The following is a 21,832-nucleotide window of genomic DNA, read 5'->3' on the forward strand; positions in this document are numbered from 1 at the left end:
AGCTTGAGAACTTATACACCAATAAAATGGAAAATTCAGAAGAAATGAACAGATTTCTAGATATATATGAATTGCCAAAGTTGATCGAAGAAGACCTAAAAAATCAAAACAACCCAATAATTATCAGTGAAATTGAAAATGTATTTAAAATTTATCAACAAAGAAATGCCCAAGTCCTGATGGCTTCACTGCTGAATTCTACAAAACATTTAGAGAGGAACTACTTCTACTCCTGTTTAAATTCTTCACTGAAATTGAATACTCCAAAATTCATTCCTGGAAGCAAGCATTACCTTAATCCCCAAAGCAGACAAAGACCAAATTGAAAGAGAACTATAGGACAATCTCACTAATGAACAGAGATGCAAAAATACTTAATAAGATACTCACAAAAAGAATACAGAAAATCATCAAGAACATACACACTGAGCAAGTGGGATTTATCCCAAGGATTCAGGAATGGCTCAACATATAAAAATGAATAAATGTAATACACTATATAATAGAGCCAAGGACAAAAACCATATGATCATTTCAATAGATCTAGAAAAAGCATTTGACAAAATCCAACATGCATTCATTATGAAAACTCTACAAAAAATTGAAACAGATGGTCTCTACATCAATCTGATGAATGCCATCTATGAAAAACCAACAGCCATTATAATAAATGATCAAAAACTGAAATCCCTCACACTAAAATCAGGAACAAGAAAAGGGTGTCCACTATCACCACTTCTGTTCAATATAGTTTTGGAAACATTAGCCTCAGCAATTAGACAAGAGAATAAAATAAAAGGAATGAAGATAGGGAAAGAAAAAGTTAAAGTGGCACTCTCTGCAAATGACATGATAGTCTATATAGAAGACCCCAAAAACTCCACCAAAAGCCTTCTAGACTTAATAACCAAATTCAGCTAAGTAGCTGGATACAGGGTCAACACAAAAATCTACAGCTTTCTTGTGCACAGACAACAGACCACTGAGAGAGAAATGGGGCAAACAATTCCTTTCACAATGGCATCCAAAAAATTGAAATACATAGGATTCAACCTAATGAAAGAAATAAAAAAAAACTCTACTCTGAAAATAATAGCACTCTGGATAAAAAAAAGAGATGAAAGATGATATCAGAAAATGGAAAGACATCACTTGCTCCTGGGTAGGAAGAATCAACATAGTGAAAATGGTCATACTTCCAAAACTGCTATATAGATTTAATGTAATCCCAATTGAAATGCCAGCAACATATTTCACAGATCTTGAGAAAACAATCCAAAAGTTCTTCTGGAACAAGAGGATATGCAGAATAGCAACAGCACTAGGCAATAATAAGTGTATCTCACTTCTAACCTGAAGTTCCTCTTAAGAAAATGGTGACAGTTTTCCAAGTCCTTTCTTTGCAGCAAAAGTGTGTGGAATTTTCTAGTCTAAACTTACTTTACAAAAAGAAGTCTCATAGAGATGTGCTGTAGAAATCTATCATATAGAGATGCAATAAGAAGAGTGAGTAATAATTTACATCCTTCTTCGAGTGGAGATGATTGCCATAACAGTGGAAGTCTAGCTGAATTCTCTGAGCAATAATTGCAATTTATATCATTTTCTGTGTTTTACTTAAATGGGAGAGAAACCCCAAGAAATATGCTCCTATGAAAACTTCAGGTTAAACTTCAGAACCAAAGTGTAGATTGTGTTTTGCTTCTAAGCTGAAGTTCTTCTTAGGACAAAGTTTACACCTCTCAAAGTCCTGTCTTTGCAATACCATGGTATGGCATTTTCTAGGCCAAACTGCCCTTCATTATAGAAGCCCTATAGACATTTGATGTTCAATACATAATGAAGAGAAGAGATATGGAAGTGAATAAGTGTTTACTTCCTTCAAGGAAGGAATGAAATTGCCTTCTAAGCAACTGCCACAACTCTGACATTGTAGCACCTTTCTCTGCAGTTTTTATCACCTACTCCTATTTCCTTTGATAGGGAGAGAAGACACTGGAAAATGTTAGCATTAAAACTTCAGGTTAAACTGCAGAACCACTCTGTAGCTTGTTTGGCTTCTAACCTGAACTTCTTATGTCAAAGTTTACAAGTGCTTCCTTTGCAACACAGCTAGTTGTATGGCATTTTCTAGGCCAAACTTCCATTAATTGTGGAAACCCCATAGAGATGTGCTGTACTAATCTGCAATACAGAGAAGCAAACAGAGTTTGACTAAGAGTTTACTTCCTAAATGTAGTGGAGTTGATTACCATACCAGGGAACTTCTAGCTGCTTTCTCTGAGAAGTAAATTCAGTTTATATTACTTGCCCCCATTTAGTTCAATGACACATGCCCCTTAAAATATGGTGCCATGGGAACTTCCGTTTATACAAAATCATTGTGTAGATTGTGTTTGGCTTCTAACCTGAAGTTCTTCTTAGGACAGTTTATAGCTCTCCAAGTATTTTCTTTCAGAACTACTGTATGGCATTTTATAGGCCAAACTGCCTTCAATATAGAAGCCCCATAGAAATGTGCTGGTCAAATCTGTAAAAAGGATAGGCAGAAAATGGTGTTAGTAAAAGTTTACTTCTTTCTTAGTGTGGGGTTTATTACCACACAAGGGGAGTTCTAGCTGCTTTCTCTGAGCAGTTACATCAGTTTATATCATTTTCTGCCATTGAATTCAATGGGACAGAAGCCCCTGGATAAAAGGTTCCTATGAATTCTTCAGTCTAATCTGCAGAACAACACTGTAGATTGTGTTTAACTTCTAAAATGAAGTTCTTCTTAAGACAATATTTACAGTTGTCCTAGTCCTTTTATGCAGCACATCTGTGTGGCATTTTCTAGGCTAAACTGACTTTCCAAATTGAAGACCCATAGAGATGTGCTCTAGCAGTCAGTAGCATAGAGAGGTAATAAGGTGAATGACTAAGAGTCTATTTCCTTCTTGAGTGGAATTGATTGCCACACCAGAGAAGTTCTAGCTGCTTTCTCTGAGCAGTAACTGTAGTTTATATCATTTGCTCAATTTGAGTTTAAAGGAGGGAAGCCCCTGGAAAAATTTTACCATGAATACTTCAGATTAAATTGCAAAAACAGTGTGAAGATTATGTTTGGCTTCTAACCTTAAGTTTTTCTTTGGAGAAAGTTTACAGCTCTCCCAATCCATTCGTTGCAGCACAGCTTTGTGTCATTTTCTAGGCCAAATAGAAATGTGTTGTACAAATCTTTAAAAAAAGAACAGAAAGTGGAGTGACTAAGAGTTTACTTCCATCTTGGATGGGAGTTGATTTCCACAACAGGGAAGTTTTACCACCTTACTCTGAGTAGTAACTGCAGTTTGCATTATTTGCTCCCAATAACATCAATGGGAGAGAAGGCCCTGGAAAAATATTCCCATGAAAACTTTAGTTTAAACTGCAGATCCACGCTGATTGTTTTTGGCTTCTAACCTGAAGTTCTACTTCAGGAAAATTTTACAGCTCTCCAATTCTTTTCTTTGCAGCACAACAGCATGTAATTTTCTAATCAAAACTGTCTATCAATATAAAAGCCCCATAGAGATGTGCAATCTGTAAAGCAGAGACCAAGATGGTGGAGTGACTCAGAGTACACTTCATTCTTAGAGTGCAGTTGATTGCCACATCAGGGAAGATCTAACTTCTTTCATTGAGCAGTAACTGCAGTTTATATCATTTTCTTCCATTGTCTTCAAAGGGTGAGAAGGACCAGGAAAAATGTTCATCTGAAAACTTCAGTTTAAAATGAAGACTGTTCTTGACTTCAAAACCTGAGCTGATTCTTTGGACAAAGTTTACAAGTCTCCAGTTCAATTCTTTGCAGTACAGTTATATGGCAAATTCCAGGCCAAATCGTCATTAATATATAATCCCCATAGTGATATGCTGTACAAATCAGTAAAAAAACAGAGCAGAAATTCTGTTGAAAAAAGTTTACTTCCCTCTTGGATTGGAGTTGTCACACCAGTGAAGATCTAGCTACTTTCTTTGTGCAGTAGTTACTGAAGTTCATATTATTTCCTCTCATAAGCTTCAATTGGAGAGACGCCTCTTGAAAATGTTCTTATGAAAACTTCATTTTAAACTGCAGAACCACTCTGTAGAATATATTTGGCTTCTAAGATGAAGTTCTTAGGACAAAATTTACAGCTCTCCAAGTTCTTCATTTGCAGTGTGCCTGTTTGTCATATTCTCAGGCCAAACTGCCATCCAAGTTTACAAGCTGCATAGACATACGATGTTCAAATCTGTAAAATAGAGAAGAGAAATTGGAGTGAATATGTGTTTACTTCCTTCTAGGACTTGAGTTGATTGCCACAACTGGGAAGGACTAGCATCTTTCTCTAAGCAGTATCAATTCCTCCCATTAACTTAAATAGGAGATAAACCTCTAGAAAAATATTTTCTTTCAAAATTTCAGTTTAAACTGCAGAACCAGTTTGAAAATTGTGCTTAGCTTCTCACCTGAAGTTCTCTGGGCCAGGTGCACAGCTGTCCAAATCCATTCTTTGCAGCACAATTCCATATCCATAGTATTTTATAAGCCAAACTGCCATTCAATATAGAAGTCCTGTACAGATGTGCTGTACAAATCTGTTTTTTTTAAAGCAGAAAATTGAGTTACTAAGAGTTTACTTCCTTCTTTGAGTGGAATTGATTGCCACATGAGGGAAATTATTTCTGCTTTCTCTGAACAGTAAATACAGTTTATAACAACAGCTCATTGTCTAGGATGGAAGAGAACATCTTGGAAAAATGTTCCTATGAAATCTTCAGTTTAAACTGCAAAATGACTCTGTAGATTGTTTGGCTTCTAACCTGAATTTCATCTTAGGACAAAGATTACAGCTCTCCAAGTCCATTCTTTGTAGCACAATGGGATGGCACATTCTAGGCCAAACTGACATTCGATATAGAAGCCCAATAGAGATATGCTGTACAAATCTAATACAGAGAGGCATTAAGTGGTGTGAATGAGAGTTTAATTCCTTCTTGGAATTGAGGTGATTGCAACATCACAGAAATTGTAGCTGCTTTTTCTTAGCAGTAACTGCAATTTATATAATTTTCTCCCATTGAATTCAAAAGGAAAAGGTCTTGGAAAATGTTCCTATGAAACCTTCAGATTAAACTGAAGAATTACTCTGTAGATTGTTTTTAGCTTCTAACCTGAAGTTCTTCTTATGACAAAAATTACGGCCCTCTAAACATTTTTTGTATCACAACTGTATGGACTTTTCTGCAAAAATTTCCTTTCAATATAGCAGCACCAGAGAGATGTGTTGTACAAATCTACAAAAAAGACAGCAGAATGTAAAATGAATAAGTGGTTACTTCTTTCTTGAAGTAGAGGGGAAGTGGGAAGGGTAGGGGGAAGGAAATAAGGGAAAAGAAAAATGAGAAAATGAAAAAATGAGAAAATGAAAGTTTTTGTAAATAGGGAAGGGTGGAGGGTGTGAAGGTAGGGCAGCAGTATGGGGGAAACGAAGAATGAAGATCTCTCATGTAAAGGTGATAAATGTAACTGTAATGTATACCTAAAATGTACCAATAAAATCAATGATTAAAAAATCATTATTCTTAAAAAAAATCTTTAAAGCAGAGAGGGAAAAAGTGAATTGACCAAGAGTTTACTTTCTTGTTGTTCATGAGTCTGCTTGTGGAACAAAGTTTTGGAGCTCAAACTGGGAGGGCAAGGAGAGGAATCACCAGGCAGTCTCCAGGGAGGTTTCTGGAACACTTCTGTTTTATTCAGAAAATGCACAGTCTTATATAGGGAAGCATGGGGGAGGAGCATGGGAGGAACATTTAACATTTGGCGATATCTTATTGGCCAGACATAGTGGAATGATTTTTTGTGGGCGAGGCGAAGGAGTCACAGACTAGGGGCAGAGGTATAGCCTGTTAGACCCAGCACCTATGCACTTAGGTGAGTCAGCTCAGCCTTAGAAAGGTCTCTGAGTTAGCTCAGGAGACAGGAGTGTGGTGCACCTAGCCCAGCCAGGCTTCAACTTTTCCCACAATTCCCCCTTTTGTCTTTGACTCCAGAGCCTTGGCCAAGAGAATCACATTTTTATGAGTGTGTTTATACCTTTTATGGGCTAGGCATCTGATTTTTAAGATAAAGAGCAATAAAATAATTTTAAGCAGGATCAACATATAGGGTGATGACAATATCAATCCTTTAGCCCAGGAACTTAGGTTTTTTCCATGCATCGTGAATGCCAGACAAGATTAGCTCTCATATATTATTAAGAGTAACAACATCAAGAGCCTGTGTATCATTTAACTGAACAATATGAGTCAAGGTTTGTAAATGTTGATTGTGTGTGTGGGATACCAGGTTTTTCATATATACTCTGACAGATTTTATAATCATTTCAAAGTTGACAATAAGGACTAACATAAATATGGATGAAATTTACATGACAATGGTTTAGAATCTTAGTCTCTAATAATTGAATTTTTTACCAGACAGGATTTATCTGGGTCTGTAAATTTTAAATGGCAGCATGGACATCTTGAAACATTAGGGTGGTTTCTCCAAAGGCTTGTATGGTATTTTTTGTCAGTTTGGTCAGAAGCGATGGTGGAGATTCTCAAATCATGAATACTGTGAGGATGAAGGATAAGGATAAAGAGTGGATCTGAATTATGCCAATCTTTAGTAAGATTTACCAGAAGGCAAATAGCAGGAGGTGTTCTAGCTAAATATAGATACCAAACAGAGGAACGATTAGACAAAAGGGAGTTTATACAAGGGGTCAAGCAAAATTGGTGTGCTATCAGTTGGACTGAGGTCAACAAATTGATAATCATTCCCAAAGGGTCAGGGTAGCTGATCCTTCTCTGGCTGTGGGATATAGGAAAATGAATGCAAAAGGGGAAGGCAGACAAGCACTGAAGGGAAGAGAGATAATAGGCCAATCTATGGTAACAGAGAAAGAGATGGGGGGTTAGGTACCAGAGCCCATACTTGTGGATTTGGGGAGGGAGAAGGACCAGCCCATGTTGAATTTGCAGTGAAGGCTGCACAGAGTAGGTGCAGAGGAGACTGTAGCTGCAGCCCTGCCAGGAAGAGTTGAGGGTCTCCCGGCTGCACCAGCCCCAGGGGCATTCAGAGGGAGGGGTCCCAGGGATGGCCATGCCAGGCCTCCCCAGACACCTGCCACACTTCCTCCGTCACAGCCACGTTGATGCCTGGGGGCACCAGGGTGATGATCACAGATGAGGAAACTCTCTCAAGGCCATTGCTCTTGGTCCTGGGATCTCAAATCCTGGAGGAGCTGAGGTTCTGTAGGTCCCAGGAAGCCTGCTGCAAGTGCCCCAGCCAGCCATCCAGCCCTGGACATTGAGGATGACCTGGGCAACCTGGACCTTCCCCACTGCCTCTGCAGCCTTCTGTGCTTTCCTGTGCCTATACCCAGTTTTGGCCAGCCTTCCAGGGGCCTTGCTTGCCTCAGACTTGGAGCAGCTGCACCTGCACCTGCCAACACCCCAGCCACCCCAGGCTCCAGCCAAGCCCCAGTCCACCCACCACAGGCCCTCAGAGTTGGAGGAGGAAGAGAAGCCACAGGATCAATAAGATGGTGGTGCACAGTGTAGAGGCTGCCATCTTAGATTGGAAAAGGTGGGCTCTTCCAGATGACTGTTATTCCAGTGAGGAGGAGGTTTTGGTGGGGGCACATATCGACAGGTAATGAGAGACCAGCAGAAGGGGCTGATGCCTTTGGAGAAGAAGAAAGTGGAAGAGACTGCCCACCCACACCATCATTTTTAAGAGGCTTTTGTCTGCCATCTATGGAGTGCTCAGGGGGCCGTACACAAGCCTGAGCTTGGGCTTGAATGCCTGGATGTCTTTGTGGCATGAGGACCCGTTACTAAGGTGGCCTGTACTGGCCCTTCTTGACTTAAGAGACTACACATAATAGGGATCCTTACCTGCAGCTTCAATATTTACCCATCATATGTGAGCCCTATGTTTGGGTACCAGCTGCTGTCATCCATGAGCCCACTCACAGAACAAGGTTCAAGAGCTCGGACTGGAAGGCACCACCAGGCAGATTCTGGGAAGGTTTCTGGAATGCTTCTGCTTTATTCAGGAAATGCACAGACTTATATAGGGAACCATGGGGGAGGAGCATGGGAGGAACTTTTAATATTTGGTGATATCTTATTGGCCAGACATGGCAGAGTGATTTTTCTTGGGTGAGGTGAAGGAGTCATGGACTAGGGGTGGAGGTATAGCCTGTTGGATCCAGCATCTATGCACTTAGGTGAGTTAGCTCAGCCTTAGCAAGGTCTCTGAGTTATCTCAGGAGACAGGAGTGCGGTGCACCTGGCTCAGCCAGGCTTGAACTTCTCCCACACTTTCTCTTTGAAGTGGAGTTGATTTCCACACTGGGGAAATTCTAACTGCTTTCTCTTTGCAGTAACTGCAGTTTGTATCCTTTGCTCAAATTAACTTCAATGTGAGAGAATCTCCTGGAAAAAAATGTTCCTATGTGAACTTCAGTTTAAACTGCAGAACCACACTGTAGATTGTGTTTGGCTTCTAATCTGAAGATCCACTTTTGGAAATCTTTAGAGCTCTCCAAGTCCTTTCTTTGCAGCACAACTGTATGGCATATTTGAGGCCAAAATGTTATTTAATATACAAGTCCCATAAAGATGTGCTGTTCAAATCCATTTTAAAAAGATAGCAGTAAGTGTAATGACCAAGATTTATTTCCTTCTTGGAATGGAGTAGATTGCCACAACAGAGAAGTACTTGCTGCTTTCTCTGAGCAGTAACAGAAGTTTATATCATTTGCCACCATTGTCTTCAATAGGGGGTGCAACCCCTTGAAAAATGCTCCTATGAAAATTCCACTTTATGGGGCTAACTGCAGTATCATTGTGTAGATTGTGCTTGCCTTCTAGCCTGAAGTTCTTCTTAGGAAAAAGTTTACATCTCTCCTAGTTCTTTATTTGCATCTCACCTGTGTGTCCCTTTCTAGGCCAAACTGCCTTTAAATGTACAGGCCCCTTAGAAATATTTTACAAAACTAAAAAATAGGGACAGAAAGCATACTGACTATTTACTTCCTCAGTGAAGTGGGGTTGACTGCAACACCAGAGAGGTTCTAGCTTTTTTCACTGAGCAGTAACTGCACTTTGTATAATTCTTCTCATTGACATAAATAGGAGAGAAGCACCTGGAAAAACTGTCCTGTGAAAACTTCAGTTTGTTCTGCAGAACCAGTGTGAAAATTGTGCCTGGCTTCTAACATGAATTTCTTCTTTGGACCAATTTTACAGCTCTCTCAATCCATTCTTTGCACCACAACTCTATGGCATTTTTAAGGCCAAATTGCCATTATAGAAGTCCTATAGAGATGTGCTGTACTAATATGTTATAAAAAGAGACAGCAGATAATGGAGTTACTAAGAGCAGATAATGGAGTTCCTTTGAGTGGAGTTGATTGCCAGGGACATTTTTTCTGCTTTCTCTGAGCAGTAACTGCAGTTTATATCATTTTCCCTATTCTCATCAAAGCGAGAGACCCTTCTGGAAAAATGTTCCTATGAAATCTTCATTAAAGTGCAGACCCACTCTATAGATTGTGTCTGGCTTCTAAACTGAAATTCATCTTAGGGCCAAAGATTACAGCTCTCTAAGTCCATTATTTGCAGCACAACAGAATGGCATATTCTAGGCCAAACTGATATTTGACATACAAGCTCAATAGAGATATGCTGCACAAATCTGTTCTACAGCTAGGCATTAAGTGTTGTGACTGAGAGTTTACTTCCTTCTTGGAGTGGAGATGAATGCCACAGTAGTTCTAGCTACTATCTCTGAGCAGTAACTGCAGTTTATATCTTTTTTCCCCTTTGACTTCATGGGATAGAAGCACCTTTTAAAATGTTATTATGAAAACTTCAGTTTAAACTGAATAATGACTCTGTACATTGTGTTTAGCTTCTAACCTAAAGTTCTTCTTAAATCAGTGGTTATAGTTCTCCAAGCCCTTTCTTTTTTTTTCTTTTTATTGAGTTTATTGGGACAATCTAGGTATACAAGACAGTTACATTCATTACTGGGATCTTGTACCTTTACATGACAGTTCTTGGTTCTCACTTTTTCCCCTTGTCCCTTCCCTCCCTTCACCCCCTTCCAAGCCCTTTCTTTATAGGACAACTGTGTGGCATTTTCTAGGCTAAATTGGCTTTCTAAATAGAAGTCCCATAGAGATGTTCTCTAGCAATCTGTACTATAAAGATAGTATAAGAAGAGTGACTAAAAGTTTACTTCTTTCTTTGAGTGGAGCTGATTGCCACACCAGGGGAGTTCTGGCTTCTTTCTCTGAACAGTAACTGCACTTCATATCATTTTCTCCCTTTGACTTCAATGGGAGGGAAGCCCCTGGAAATATGTACTTAACAAATGTTCATTTTAATCTGGAAGACAAAGGGGGTAGATTGGGTTTGTCGTCTAGGCTGAAGTTCATAGGAAAAAGTTTAGAACTCTCCAAATCCTTTAATTTCAGCATCACACTTAGGCATTTTCTAGGCCACAGGGTCATTAAATATATAAACAAGAGGCCATTTCCTCTTTGAATTCAATGGACGGGAAGACAGAACTTTCAGTAACTCCTCAGGGAATGCAGCTGGAACTTCAATGGTATGGAAGTCAAATCCAGTTCACAAATGAAGGAAAACAGTATTCCCTCTGTCTGCATGACAGAGATTTAAGGATATCTGTGGGAGGCCTGTATATAGAATGGCTATTTAGCCTAGAGAGTTCTTTGCAGCTCTGAAGTCCAAAATGAGCTTGGAGATCTGTAAACTTTTTTCTAAGTAGAGCATGAGATGAGAAGCCTGGTATACTTTTCAGAATGCTTATACAGTTTAAAATGAAGTTTTGACCCCAACATATTTTCTGAGGATTTTTCCTCATTGAAGTCAAAGGAGGGCAGGATAGAAACTGTAATTAATTCCTCAGAGAAAGAAGATGAAATGGCCTTGTGAGGCAGTGAATGACACTTCAGCAATGAAAGAAAAGAGAATTTCCTCATGTTTCTCACTCTCTTCATTTCAGAGTTTTAAACACATCTTCAAGAGGCTTCTATTTTGAACAATCATTTGGGTAGAGAGTCCTGTGCAGTTCTGTTGTCAAAACACATTTTTCAGAATTTTTTTCCCATAAGAATTGAAATTTGACACCAACATATTCCATGAGACCATTACCACGTTGGATTCAAAGGATGCAAAGGCGTAAAATGCACTTGCTCTTCAGAGAAATCAATGTGTGGCAGTCAATTCCACTTCAGCAATGAAGGAAAATAGTATTCTCTCATGTTTCTAGCACTGTGATTGACAGAGGTTGAAGCACATCTAGGAAGCATATATCTTTAATGGCAATTTTGCCAAAGATGGCCATGCAGTTTTACTGCCCAGAAATTACTTGGAGATCTGTAAACTTTGGGATAAGTAGAACTTCAGGTGTGAAACAAAAGACTCAATTCAGAATGTTGCTGCAGTTTCAACTGAAGTTTTGATGGCAACATTTTCCCTGGGGCCTTTTACTCATAGAAGTCAAAAGAGGGGAGTAAAGAATGTGCAGGTACTCCTCAGAGGAGACAGCCGGGACTGTCCTGGTGTAGCAGTCAACACCATGTAAGTAATGAAGGAAAACAGTATTCCCTCATATTATTGGCTCTCTACGTGGCAGTTATAAATACATTTCCAGGAAGCATGTATCTTTAATGGCAGCTTGACCTAGAGAGTGCTGGGCATTTCAGTTGCCCAGAAAGGGCTTGTAAACTTAGTTCTAAGTAGAACATGAGGTAAGAAGCCAAACACTTTTTAGAATTATTCTGTAGTTTGAACTGAAGTTTTGATGCCAAAATATACCTGAAGCCTTTTCCACATTGTCAATGAAGTGGAGGACAGAACCTTCAATTAATCCTCATAGAAAGAAGATGGAACTGTCCTGGAGTGACAATTAACTCAACTTCAATGATGAAAGAAATATTTTCTCATACTTCCAGCTATGTGCATGATAGAGTTATAAGCACATCTCTGTGAGGCTTTGTCTTGAATGGCACTTCCACCTTAAGTGTGCCATGGAGTTATATTGCCAAAAAAAGGTCCTAGAAATCTGTAAACTTTGTGGTAAGTAGAAAAAGTGGTGAAAAGCCAAACACACTTTTCAGAATGGTTTGGCAGTTTGAATTAGAGTTTTGACACCAACATTTTTCCTGATGCCTTTTCCCCACTGAATTTAATGGAAGGGAGGACAGGATGTGCAGTGACTCCTCAGAGAAAGCAGCTGCAACAGTTTAAATGCACCAGTATATCCACATCTGAAGGGGAGAAAAAGAGTTTCTCTTCTGTGTCTAGCTGAGTTATGACTGAGTTATAAGCATGCGGCTTATAAGGAATAGCATTTTGTCTTATAGAGTGCCATGCAGTTCTTCTACCAAAATGGATTGGAGACCTGTAAACTTTGCGGTAATTTGAATTTGAGGTGAGGAGCCACAATTTTCACAATGCTTCTGCAGTTTGAACTGAAGACTTGAGGGCAAACTATTTCCTGAGGAATTTTTCCCTTTGAAGTCACAGAGGGGAGAAAAGAACATGAATTTACTCCTCAGAGAAAGAGGCTGCAAGTGTGCCCTTGTACCAACAAATCCCACTTCATTAATGAAACTGAGTTCAACCAGTGTACCAATACACTACACTTCACGAATGGAGCAAAAGTGTATTCCCACCTGTTTTTAGGTTTCTACATGACACATGTATCTATTAGCCTTGTATAAATAATGGCAATTTTGGAAGGAGAGTGCTGTGCATTTCTGCTGCCCCAAAAGGTTTTGGAAATCTATAAACTTTGCAGTAAGTTGAACTTGAATTGAGGGGCCAAACACATCTTTCAGAATGGTTCTCCGGTTAGAGTTAAAGTTTTGACAGCATAATTTTTCCTGATGCCTTTTCCCCATTGAATTAAAAGAAGGGGAGGAAAGAAATTGCGGTTAATCCTAAGAAAAAGAAGCAGCAAGTGTGCTCATGTACTAATAAAATCCACTTCATAAATGGAGCAAAAATGTAATCCCAACTGTTTCTAGATCTCTGCATAACAAAGTTATAAGCACTTATATAGGAGGCCTATATAAGTGAAGACATTTTGGCATAGAGAGTGCCATGCATTTCTGTGCACAATAAGGGCTTGGATTTCTGTAAAATTTGTGATAAGAAGAACTTGAGGTGGGCGAGAAGCCAAACACACTTTTCAGAATGCTCCTGCAGTTTGAATTGAAGATTCAGTGGCAGCACTATTCCTGAGGATTTTTCCCAATTGAAGTAAAAGGAGCAGAGGAAATAATATACAGTTACTCCTCAGAGGAAGCAGTTGTAACCATATGAATGCACCAATACAATCCACATTTGAAGTGGAGCAAAAGACTGTATCCTTCTGTTTCTAGCTCTCTGTTTCTTCTTTTGTCTTTTTGTTTTCTTTTTTTCTCATTGAGTTTATTGGTACATTTTAAGTATACAGTACAGTTATTGGGATCTTGTACCTACTTGACAGGTCTTGGTTCTCATTTTTTCCCCTTGTTCCTGCCCTCCCTTCACCCCTCCTCTCCTCCCCCTTTACAAACACTTCATTTCCAGTTTTTCATTTTATCATATATTTTTCTTTTCCCTTATGAGCTTCCTCCTACCCGTCCCACTTTCCCTACACCTTTAGCCCCTTTCTTCCTATTTCACATTGTACATAAGATCCTAATGATATAGTATTGTTTTTGTTTTGTTTTTTTGAGTTGGGGTCTCACTATGTATGACCTGTAACTCACTATGTAGCCCAGGCTGGTCTTGAACTCACAGTGATCCTCCTGCCTCAGCCTCCCAAGTACTGGGATCACAGGCATGTGCCACCACACCCGGCTTGTTTCTAACTCTCTGCATGACTGAGTTATAATCATATATCTATATGGTTTGTATAACAGAAAGAATGTTGCCTAGAGAGTGCTTGGCATTTCTGCTGCCCAAAAATGGCTTGGAGAACTGTAAACTTTGTGGTCAGTAGAAGTTGAGGTGAGAAACCAAACATACTTTTCAACTGCAGGTTGAACTGAAGTTTTGACAGCAACATTTTTCCTGAGGCTTTTTCTCCCTTAAAAACAATGGAATGGAGGAAAGAATATGAGTTATTACTCAGAGAAGGAATTGGCAAATGTTTCCATGTACCAATAAATTGCACTTCATAAATGGAGCAAAAATGTATTCCCAACTGTTTCAAGGTCTCTACATGCCAGAGTTATAAGCATATATATGTGAGGATTGTATAAGTAAGGGCAGTTTGGCACATGCAGTGCCATGCATTTCTGCAGCCCCCAAAGGGCTTGGAGATATGTAATCTTTAAGTAGAATTTGAAGTGAGAAACCAAACACACTTTTCATAATGGTTCTGCAGTTTGAATGGAAGATTTGAGGGCAACATTTTTCCTGAAGCTCTTCCCCATTGAAGTCAATGAAGGAGAGGAAAGAACATGCAGTTACTCTTCTTAGAAAGAAGTTATGTGTGCCCATGTACCAAATACCTCCATTTCATAAATCAAGCAAAGGTGTATTCCCTTTTATTTTGAGGTCTCTGCAAGAAAAAGGCTGGTATAAATAATGACAGTTTGGCATAGAAATTGCCCTGTGTTTCTGCTGCTTAGAGAGTTGTAAACTTTGTGGTAAGTACAATGAGAGGTGAGAAGCCAAACACAAATTTCATAATTGTTCCAGTTTGTATTGTTGTTTTGATGGCAAAATTTTTCTGGAGGCATTTTTCCCCTTCACATCAATGGAGGGGAGGAAAAAACGTACAGTTACTCCTCAGAGTAAGCAGCTACAACAATGTGAATGCACCACTAAACTCCACTTCTGAAGGGGAGCAATACAGTATTCTTTTCTGTTTCTAGTTATCTGCATGACTGAGTTATAAACACATATCCATGAAGCTTGAATAAAGGTTGGCATTTTGAAATAGAGTACCATGAAGTTCTGCTGCCCAAAAAGGGCTTGGAGACCTGTAAGGTTTGTGGCAGGTAGGACTTGAGGTGAGAAGCTAAACACACTTTTCAGAATGGATCTGTGTTTGAATTGAAGTTTTGATATCAACATTTTTCTGGAGGCTTTTACCCCTTTGAAGTTAATGGAGAGGAGGAAAGAATGAAAAGTTACTCCTCAGAGAAAGCAGCTACAACTCTGTAAATGCATCAGTGTAGTACACATCTGGAATGGAGCAAGAGTATTCCCTTCTATTTTTAGCTCTCTGCATGACTGAGTTAGAAGCACATATTTATTTATACAACCCTATTTGGCTTGTATAAGGAATAACATTTTGGTTTAGAGAATGCCCTGAAGTTCTTCAGCCCAAAAAGGACTTGGAGATCTTCAAAATATGCGTTTAGTAGAAATTGAGGTGAGAAGCCAAACACATGTTTCAAAATGCTTCTATTTTTTGAACAGAAGTTTTGACAGCAGCCTTTTTATTAAGGCATGTTCCCCACTGAAGTCAATGGAGGGGAGGAAAGAATGCAGTTACTCATAGAAAGAAGCATCAAGTGTGCCTGTGTATCAATAAACTCCACTTCATAAATGGAGCATATATGTGCTCCCAACTGTTTCTAGATCTCTGCATGCCAGAGTTATAATCAAATGTATGAGGCTTGTATATGAAATGGTATTTTATCACAGAGAATTCCATGTATTTCTCCTATTCAAAAAGGGCGTTGAGATCTGTAAACTTTGTGGTAAGTAGAATGAGAGGTGAGAAGCCAAACACACTTTTCAGAATGCTTCTGCAGTTCGAAGTTTGGGTGGCAACATTTTTCTTGAGGCCTTTTCCACCTTGAAATCAATGGAGGGGAAGAAAGAATGTAGTTACTCCTCAGAGCAAGAAGCTGCAAGGCTTCCCATGTACCAAGAAACCCCACTTCATAAATGGAGCAAAACTGTATTCCCTCCTGTTTCTAGGTCTCTTCATGCCAGACTTATAAACACATATATATGTGATGTTTCTATCAGTGATGGTAGTTTGGCATAGGGAGTTCCATGCATATTTGCTGACAAAAATGTATGAAGATATGTAAGTATTTCGGTAGGTACAACTTAAGATGAGAAGCCAAACACACTATTCTGAATGGTTCTGCAGTTAGAAGTGGAGTTTTGACAGCAACAAATTTCCTGATGCCTTTTCCTCTTCAGAAGTAATGGAGGTGAGGAAAGAAAGGTGCAGTCATTCCTTAGAGAAAAAAGCTGCAAGGATGACAGTGTACCAGTAAATTCCACTTCATAAATGAAGCAAATGTGCATTTACACTGTTTCTAGGTCTCTGTATGCCAGAGTTGTGAGTGTGTGAGTGTGTGTGTGTGTGTGTGTGTGAGTGTGTTGTACAAGTAATGGCAGTTTGGCATACAGAACACTATGCATCTCTGCTGCCCCAAAACAGCTTGGATATCTGTAAACTTTATGGTAAGTACAAAGTCAGATGTGAAGCCAAACACACTTCTCAGGAAACTGATGTAGTTTGAATTGATTTTTAGATAGCAACATTTTCCTGAGGCTTTTTCTTCATTGTAGTCAATGGAGTGGAGTAAAGAACTTACAGCTACTTCTCAGAGAGACCAGCAGCAACAGTATAAATACACCAGTATACTCCACATCTGCAGTGGAGCAAACTATTATTTCCTTCTGTTTCTAGCTCTGTGCATGACTGAATTATTAGCACATATCTGTGAGGCTTCCATAAGGAATAGCATTTTAGCCTAGATAATGCCGTGCAGTTTTCTTACACAGAAAGGGCTTGTAGATCTGTAAACTTTGTCATAAGTAGAACTTGAGGTGATAAGTCAAATATACTTTTAAGAATGCTTCTGAAGTTTTAACTGAAGTTTTAAAAGCAATGTTTTACCTGAGGCCTTTTCCCTGTTGAACAAATGAAGGGGAGGAAATAAAATGCAGTTACTCCTAAGAGAAAGAAGATGCAAGTGTGCCCATGTGCCAATAATTCCACTTCATAAATGGAGCAAATGTATATTGCCAACTGCTTCTATGTCTCTTCATGCCAGTTATACTAGAGACATTTATAGCTACTGGGATGCACACTGAGGCCATACTCTTAAGTGAAATAAGTAAGACAAACATGTAAAGGAAAGGAAAGAAGGGGAAAAATATAAGAAAACAAAAAACACGGAAACAAAGTCTTTGTAAATAGGTGAGGGTGGAGGGGGTGAAAGATGGATGGGTAATGGGGAAAAAATAAGAACAAAGTTATATCATATAAAGGTACAAGATTTCCAATGATGAATGTAACTTTACTGTATACCTAAAAATACCAATAAACCTAATGAAAAAATTAAAACACATTAAATTATAATTTTCGCATTTATAAAGAGACATGGATGTTTGACACGCAAAAGCTATCAAATACACTAACAGGGTTGGATCACAAAAATAGAATTTTCAGCACATGGAGGGAACCTTCTAGTATGTCCATTTTTCTTTGTTTTTATTTTTGTGGTACTAGGGATTGAAGCCTTTATACTGAGCTGCATATCCAGCCCTTTTATTATTTTATTTTAAGACAAGAGTGTCACTAAGTTGCCTAACCTGGACTTGAAGTTGTTACCTCCTACCTCAGCTTTCCAGGGTGTTGGCACACAGGTGGGTGTGTATCACCGTGTCTGGCTTCTGTATATCATTTCTGTGTATATAGTATCTCATTTTTTCCTACATCAGTGATAGCAAATCTTTTAGGGACTGAATGCTCAAACTGCAACCCAAAATCCATTTATTTATTGCAAAGTGCCAACACTGCAATCAAACCTGGGGATAAGATGCTTCCCTCAATGATGGGGTGTCTTGGCTCATGTGCCTACAGACAGGGCTCTGTGCACCTACTGCGGCGTGTGCCATAGGTTTGCCACCACTGACCTAGACAGAAAGCTCCTTGAAGAAGCCAGTCTTGCATATCTGGCTCTTTCTGATTATCTAGTACTGTTCCTCAAACTTATGATGTAAAACAAAAACCATCTTCTGATGTTCCTGGATTCTATGTGTTGTGAATTCAGATTGGGCACACTAGGGTACCAGAATTATGAAGACTCCGATTCTTACTCATAAGCTGACAAGCTAACCTGTCACAGTAAGATGAAGGTAGAAAACAGAAGACTCCCAGGTCAGTGACCTTAGTTTGCATAGTAATAGCCTTAGCCTGAATATCAGTACTATTTTGTGTCAATTTTGTGGGACCTACACACACATGGTGTTGCACAGCAAGGTGACACTTTAAATGTAGTGGATGGCATTATAAGAGGGGAACCCAGAGTGTTGGGAAAACAAATATTTTATACAGGTATCAAAGACAGTTATCAAGAGCCCCGGTTATGGGTCCTGATCTCCCACAAGATAGACAGAGAGAAAAGGAGAGGTGGAGGAGGGAGAGAGAGCAAGAACAAAAGACACAGACATAGAGATTTAAAGAGAAAACTGGGATCTTGGGCTGATATAAGTTGCTTTGGGAAGCAAAGACAAAGGGCACCAAAAACATCCAGTATTTATTTATCAAAAATGTGGGAAGAGAGGGAGAAGCATATGCTTTGGGACACCTGGTCATAGTGATACAGAGAAATTTTGTAAATAATCTAAAAACCTAAAAAATGTTAGGAAAATGTAAAATGACTTCTGCTGTCTCTAACAGCAGTCTGCTTTGTTTAGTTCAAAATTAGCTGGGGTGTGGTGGTGCATGCCTATAATCCCAGCACTCAGGAGGCTGAGGCAGGAGGATCACTGTGAGTTTGAGATCAGCTTGGGGCACATAGTGAGTCCCAGGTCAGCCTTAACTACATAGTGAGACCCTGTCTCAAAACAAACAAAAAACAAACAAAAAACCAAAATTAACAGACACTGGAGGCATTGACTGTGAAATGGGACATCTGGCCTCATCCCTAAACTTGAACACCCCTTCCTTTGCACTAGAATACATAGCTAGATGAATCTTAAGATAACCTCCCTAACTACAAGGAATTGTTACATCTCGGTTAAAGTTAACTGTCTTGTTACTGTAATTTGAACATGGGTAATATGAACTGAGGAAATGAAATGGAACCACCTGAATCATAACTGAGACCATAACTGTAAAACCTATAAAAGAGGAAGCTGCAACCCAATGGGAAGTTGATCCCTGGCACTGCCTTTTTGAGTGCAATTCGGCCTCTGCTAGCAAAATAAACTTTTTATTATTTTACTTCCATTGAGCTTGTCTCTATGTACGTGTCACTTGCCAATTCCTTCTGCAACAATAGTGGGTATCACAGGCAGGACTGAAAAAGGGAGCTACTAACACATCTCACTGAAGACAAATGGGTATCTCAGAGGGAAAGAATTTAGCTGGAGTCAAGCTGACCTTGGCTGGTGGTTAACTCAGCAGAGCCCTGCCACTTCACAGATCAGGACTTAAGTCTTGGTAACAGAAGAGGAGCCATACTCACTCAGTTTTGCTATCTGGCATGCCCGTCATTTGAGTCATGTAAAGCTTCAGTCGGACTTCTAATATAATACAGACAAATCATGGAGAGGCAAGAAGTTCTTGCCACTTGTAGCCTGCTAGGTATCTGCTACATTCAGGGCAGGAAGGAGGCATGCCTAGTTTAAGCCAGAGTGAAACAGTTATCTTTACTAAAGAGAACACTCTGTCTTTCAAGGCTAAAAGCAAATGTTCTTTGCTTCAAGGGATGGGGCATTCTCTTCCTCCCAGGCTGTTTGTTCTGTCAGCATCTTCCAAATGATAATCTGAAACAAAGGCACAGGTACTTTGCTTAGCAGATTTACAGAATGTGAGAGATCCACGTGCATGGCCTTGGCTGGGGACACCCCAGGGCTGGGGGCTAGACTTATCTGGAGGACTATGGTGTGCATCCCTTATGAAGGCTGCCATTCTATTTTACAGAGTGTACCAGGAAGACAGTGTTCACATGAAGGCTGGGGCCTTGAGACAGTCACTTGCTAACTGAGCATCTCTGCATTGCTGGCACCCAGGAAAGCACCTGCAACCTACAGGACGCTGTCTTTTCTGCTTGGTAATGTCACATGAGCAGAGTCTACTGAGCCTTGCTTGGGGCTGGTGAATGTACCTTGCAGGGGCTCTAAGGACTCTTGGGGAACATATGCCTTCCCTGGAGGTAGAAATCTGCAGAATATCTGCACAAGAGGCCCCTCTGAGCCCTGAAAAGGGGACATAGAGCTTCAAAATTAATAAAATTACCAGAGCCTTTTAATTCATCTAACTGAGTTATGAGGACCAAAGGAAAAGCCTGGCTTTCTGCCTTCCAAGGGCTGAAAAAAAAAGGTTTAAGTGGACTATTACATTGTTTCTGATCTTTTCCTAGGCAAAAGTCTACTCTACCTAGTGAAAAGAGAATGGAAAAGTGTGTGGGTGTGAAGGGGGCTATAAGAGGCTAAGACATGAACAGAGATATGAGGAACAGGAAGACAATCTGCTCTGGATGACAGAAATCCATATTCCACCATGGAATCTAAAGGTGCAAACTTTGGGTTAGGGGACCCAGTAATGGGGTGTGTTGCTTGCTTGGAGCTCTAACATCAGAATCTGGAAAGTACAATGGGGGACAGAGAAACTGAGGTGCAGTGAGATAAGAGTGCCAGAATAGAAGCAGGGCTTACCCCAAGCCCAGCTCTATTGCTCAGCCTTGGGGCAGAGAAGGTGTGGTGGAGAAATAAAATTCCCATCCCTCATTCCAGAGCCAGACATCTGAGGGACACAGAACTGGTCACTACTCCATTCTCACACCCTCCCATCATGACCCTACCCTAGAGGCAGACCATTTTACCTGTGCCTCAGCAGGTGGGAATGGAGGACAGGACTGTTGTCACTTTTTTGTCATTCCTTCCACTCATAGGGCAGTTGGATGGACCTACATCCCTAGATGTGACCTCCAGGATCCAGACAGATGTGGTTTCCTTCATTCACTATAATGTAAGGTGCTTTGCATAGCACTGCCCTAAAGAATAAAACCCAGGCTCCTTAGGGCCACAGTGAGGGCCTCCAAGACACAGCCATGTGACACTGTCTGACAACATCTCACCACACCTGCTGTGTACATTTCCCTTCTGTCAGGATGGCCATGAACCAATCACAGCACTCTGCACTCTGCCTGGAGCCACCTTTCCATGTATCAAGGCTTATCTCTAAATATGATCCCCCCAACTGTCTTAGTTACTTTTCTCATTATTAAGACACAATACCTGACATCCAAAGGAAGAAAAGTTTAATTGCTCACACTTTGTAGAGGTATTAGTTCATAGATGGAGACTCCAAGGCAGGGTGGAATGGCAGAGGGGCATCACAGAAGATAAATGGTTGTTGGCAGGCAGAAGCAGCAAGCAGTAAAGTGGTGAAGCAGAAAGCAGCAAGCAACAAGTGGAAAGCAGCAGCCCTCTTTCTGTCCCTCATAACTTTTTTTTTTTTTGGTTCCTTATATCTTATCCAGTCTACCCACCTGGCATCACTTATACCCAGGGTGGCACAGCCTTAATCCTAGCATCTCACTATGAATAAATCCCAGCATCACATCCTTGACCCCAGAAGCACACACCTTGGATCCAGCCATCTTCAAAAAGACACACCTATGACCACATGATGGTTTGTGTGGACATCTTGATACAAGTCATAACACTACCCATCTGCTTGATATTCACCTTTTCAGAGATAGCTCACTCAACATTAATCTGAACACACACACACACACACACACACACACCACCACCA

This window comes from Fukomys damarensis, unplaced genomic scaffold (assembly GCF_012274545.1).
Source record: "Fukomys damarensis isolate Sample0158 unplaced genomic scaffold, DMR_v1.0_HiC HiC_scaffold_38, whole genome shotgun sequence".
NCBI lineage: Eukaryota > Metazoa > Chordata > Mammalia > Rodentia > Bathyergidae > Fukomys > Fukomys damarensis.